Genomic DNA, 4,930 nt, shown 5'->3' with positions numbered 1-4,930 from the left:
CCCACCCTTGCCTCCCCCTACCTCCCTTCTCCGAGGATCTGCCGTTTCTGGACCTTTCGCACAAACGGACTCCTGCCCTCTGGGGCTTTGCTGTGGCGGGCACCGGTGTTCTTTGGGGAGGAAAGATCGGTCTCCGCCCGGTCGTCATCCGAAGGTAAGGTGAGGGGCACCCGGCTCCACCTCCGAGCTCCTGGCTCACCTCCGGGCAGCGTCCACCAAGCCTGGGAGCCCTGGTCACAGATATGTTGGCCACGAAGACCAACTCGTATTTGATTACGTCCACCCTCCAGGAGCGCGCCTCGGGGAGGACGCCCGTGCGGGTGCTGTCCCTGCCCTGCGTCCAGCCACCCCACGGGGTCGCAGGGCAGAAGGCGGGACACAGCAGAGGAAGGAAGCAGAAAGGCCGGTGAAGGGCCAGACCGGGGTGCCGGAAACGGGGTGGGGGCTGGGGGAGAAAGGGACGGAAAGGCGCTGTGTGTCCTGGATGGACGCAGCACGGCGACAGGGCCCGTGTCTTCTCCTCGCCCCTACGGCCGCACCCCAGGGGAACAGAAGGCACTGGACCAGTTACTTCCCCAGCTGGGGCTCATGGCTGAGAAGGACCCTCTGGGGACTGTCTGCCCAAGGCCAGCAGATACCGCTAGGCACGGATGGGCACCGGGCCACCCTGGCCCTGGGGAGCTCGGGGGACAGGCCCCGCCCCAGCAGGAAGGCCCTCCACCCCACTCCCCCACCCACAGGTCCACACTCCCATGGTGCCAGCCACAGGCCTCCAGCAGCATCCGGAATGAACCAGAACACCGAGCCACAGCCCTGGTTTTGTGTTTTTTTCTAAAGGAATGTTCTTCAGCCCTTGGTCCAACACTTGTGCTGTAAGGCCACAAGTCTAAACGTCTAAACCAAACTGACTCCATGACAGGCTTTAAGTTTCCCCTCTGAACTAGAAGGCCTGAGTTTCGGCTTCCCCGAAACTATCAGGCAGTTACACGTTGCCCAAGGCAGGAGAAACCACCCTTGCAACACCCAGTCAGGGAAGGCCGGCGACCACCCTCCACAGTGTTAAGGGAGAGGCCTGGAGATAGAAACTATAGATGGGACCCTGTTACCTAGTGTTAAAATTAACCCATTAGTAGCCGAGTAAGACCCTAGGANGCGACCACCCTCCACAGTGTTAAGGGAGAGGCCTGGAGATAGAAACTATAGATGGGACCCTGTTACCTAGTGTTAAAGTTAACCCATTAGTAGCCGAGTAAGACCCTAGGCTCGCTCTGTGATTGGTTAAATTTAAAGGTACTCTGAACTTTGTAATTGGATCCCGCCAAAAATAACAAATACTCTAGACAATGTGTGTGGTCAAACCCACAGTCAATGATGTTGTATAATTATGATTGGATCGCTGTTCCCGTGTCACAACTTCTGTAACTCCCCCATCTCAAACCCCATAAAAACCCTATTCTGCCCTTGTTCGGGGCTCTCAGCACAGATCCACTGCGCTGGTGAGGTCTGGGAGCCCGAGCTCGAGCCCGTAATAAAGGCCTTTGCCTTTGCATGCGTGACTCGGTCTCCCCGGTGGTCTCTGGTCGGTGAGGATACTGTGATCTGGGTATAACAGTGCCTTTGATGCTACATCTGATACGGAGGCTCTCAGAGAACAGGGGCTTTGCTCTCATTACGCTGGATCTTTCTCCAAGCCTGCAGTAAAACATACAAAATGTGCTTTTTCCTTCTGGAACATCTTACGTGGACAGGCCGGTGGTATCAAGGCCATTCACACAGCTGTGCAGCGGAGCCCTGCCTCCGTCTCCGGGAGCTCGGCCCCCGCGGCGCACGGACTCCCCAGCCCCTCCCCCCGCCCTGGCACCCGCCGTCCTGCCCTCCGTCTCTGTGCACCTGACTCCTCCAGGGACCTCGTAGAAGTGGACTCGCACACTGTCTGTCTTTTGTGTCCGGGCTCTATCAGTGAGCATCACGGGCTCACGGTTCATCTGCGGCAGGTGTCACAATGTCCTTCCTGTCTGAGGCTGAATAATAGTCTGTTGTATATATTGCTTGTAGAGTTTCCTTTTACGTAACAGACTTGAGCACTGGAATGTAAAGCAAGGCTAAAGTGTCCCCAGTGACCACCACCAGCCAAATGTACACGGGCACCTTGGGCGACCCGCCTTGACATACCCTAGGCCATAACTGACCAGTGGGCTACTTACTTCCAGACACAGACACCGAAAAAGATTCCATTTGTCCCCAAGCCTCCAATCTTCCCCCTTTAAAAATGGCCCTGACCCACTGCCTTGATGCAGACAGACCCTCATTTGCTGCCCTGCCCCTTGATCCCTTGCTGTCCATTCTACAAACTTCTACCTCCTTGGTTTTTTGTTTGTTTTAATTTTTTTCCTTTTAATGTTTTCTTTCTTTTTTTTAAATAGTTTATTGTCAAGTTGGTTTCCATAGAACACCCAGTGCTCATCCCCACAAGTGCCCTCCTCCATGCCCATCACCCTCCTTCCCCTCCTCCCTGTTTTATTTATTTCTGAGAGAGAGACAGCGTGAGCAGGGGAGGGTCAGAGAGAGAGGGAGACACAGAATCCAAAGCAGGTTCCAGACTCTGAGCTGTCAGCACAGAGCCTGACGCAGGGCTTGAACCCACGAACTGTGAGATCATGACCTGAGCCAAAGTCAGACACTCAACCGACTGAGCCACCCAGGAACCCCAACTTCTACCTCCTTTGTTCTGCCTCGGGTGAATCCTTTTATCCCCTGGGCAAACTGAGCGGTATAAGGATCATCACACCACATTTGGGGACCCCCATCCGATCAAGGAGACACCACCTCATTAAGTAAAAAAAAGCCAACCAATTTAAAAATCTAATCATCTTTATTTTTTAAAAAATTTTTATAGTTTATTTTTGAGAGAGAGAGAGACAGGGCACAACTGGGAGAGGGGCAGAGAGAGAGGGAGACAGATAATCTGAGACAGGCTCCAGGCTCTGGGCTGTCAGCATAGAGACCAATGTGGGACTCGAACCCACAAACTGCGAGATCATGACCTGAGCTGAAGTTGGACGCTTAACCGACTGAGCCCCCCAGGCACCCCTCTAATCATCCTTATTAAGTGATTCACGGATCGGGCAGCACCCCCATCTGCCAAGTAGAGACGGGGCTCCAAGGAGCTGTAGAGATGGAAGGATTTTACAGAAGGAGGGTGGGGTAGAAGGTTACTAGCAAAAGAATTTTCCCAGGCGAAGCCCATTTCCCGTGCGGAGACAGGTAAGGGGTCTTATCACGGAGCTGACCTCCTCTTTCTCCGGAGGAGGGAGAGGGCCCCCCGGTCGGCTCACTGTGCGGACTGGAAATCCCTGGCTTTACTGGGGGAGGTTGCAACTGCAGTTACTAGCTTAGGGCTTAAGCCCTGGTGGGGAACCCAGTCTAAGTGACGCCATTTTAGACCCGTGGTTTGCTCTTCAACAAGCATGGACCGCATTTTGTTTAGCCGTCCATGCCTTGATGGATACCTGGGTGGTTTCCACAGTTTGGCCCTTGCGAGTAACGCTGTGACACGGGTGTACAATACCTGGGGATTCTCGCTTTCGGTTATTTTGGGCGGATCTCCGGAAGTGGGACTGCCAGGTCACATGGTGATCCCATGACTAAGTGTTTGAGAAATTGACTTTTTTCAACATGCACCCACGCACTCACCCTCCCGTCAACTCTCCCCCCACCTCCCTCCACCCAGCATTCATTTGACTACCACCCGTCAGCACGGTGCAGATGTCGGGGTCCAGGACAGCCGCTCTCTGTGTTACTGGAGTTCCAGTCTGGCGGGTAAGTGGGTTTTATTAATCCCCAGGATATACCGCATGCTGCACGTTTCCTGCCCTGTGTGATTTCCGCGAGAACTGGGCAGGATCTGCTGTTCCGCTTTTCCAGATGAGGTGCCGGTGAGCGGAGGGGCCTCGGGCGCAGTGAGGACCGTAGGCGCCAAGGATGTGTGAGCTGGCGGCTTCCGGTGCAAGACCCGGTCCAGGCCAGCCTTATTCGTGCGATTTCAGAAGCGAACAAGATCCTCTAAAACTCCAGCTTTCACGGGGCGCCGGGGCCTCAGGCAGGTGAGCCCCCGACTCTTGACCTCAGCTCCGGTCAGGATCTCACAGTTTGTGGGATGGAGCCCCATGGAGGCTCTATGTTAACAGCGCTGAGCCTGCTTGGGACTCCTCTCTCTCTCTCTCTCCTAAAATAAACTTAAAAAACAAATTTCCACTATTAGATTAATCCCTTTTATTTGCACTTTTGATTTCTATAAAACTCTAGGGAGAAATTACACAAACTCATGCCTAAAAACACCTCCTGTGGTTTTTACTTGCCAATTTTCAAGGAGTCTTCAAAAATGCAGATACATGGGGAGCCTGAGTGGCTCAGTTGGTTAAGTGTCCGACTTCAGCTCAGGTCATGATCTAACAGTTCGTGGGTTCAAGCCCCGCATCGGGCTCTGTGCTGACAGCTCAGAGCCTGGAGCTGCTTCAGATTCTGTGTCTCCCTCTCTCTCTGCTCCTCCCCTGCTTGCAGTCTGCCTCCCTCTCTCTCTCAAAAATAAACATTAAAAAAATTTTTTTTTAATTTTAAAAATACAGATACCTAATCCCGATGAAGCTGAGTGAAAATCATCATCAGGGGCTGACCAGAATGTACGTTATATACTTTCCGAGTATAATCTGACAATATATGTACTAAGAACCAAGATGTAACCTACTCTGTTACTTGCATTCTACTTCAAGGAAGTTAGCTAAGAAAGTCATCAGAAATGCACACAAAACAATGCTCAGCGTCCCTCCTCATCAGGGAAATACAAATCAAAACCACACTGAGATACCACCTCACGCCAGTCAGAGTGGCTAAAATGAGCAAATCAGAGGACTCTAGATGCTGGCGAGGATGT

General features: G+C 52.8%; 1 long non-coding RNA gene across 2 annotated transcripts in view; it reads left to right on the top strand.

The window, feature by feature from the left end:
* The first annotated feature begins 3,736 nt into the window (after positions 1–3,736).
* LOC144224456 (uncharacterized) overlaps positions 3,737–4,930 on the top strand; it is a 3,168-nt gene continuing 1,974 nt past the window's right edge. Inside the window, exons 1-3 of one of the 2 annotated variants that reach the window (XR_013333055.1) lie at positions 3,737–3,819; positions 3,925–4,103; positions 4,626–4,679. This is a non-coding gene — a long non-coding RNA (uncharacterized LOC144224456). Of the gene's footprint in view, positions 3,820–3,924; positions 4,104–4,625; positions 4,925–4,930 lie in introns of those variants that run through there. The other variant, XR_013333054.1, reaches the window with a different exon arrangement.

The sequence above is a fragment of the Crocuta crocuta genome, unplaced genomic scaffold (genome assembly GCF_008692635.1).
Source record: "Crocuta crocuta isolate KB4526 unplaced genomic scaffold, BGI_CrCroc_1.0 scaffold675, whole genome shotgun sequence".
Lineage (NCBI taxonomy): Eukaryota > Metazoa > Chordata > Mammalia > Carnivora > Hyaenidae > Crocuta > Crocuta crocuta.
Note: the sequence above shows the minus strand (reverse complement) of the source record. Positions and strands in the feature narration are given on the sequence as shown.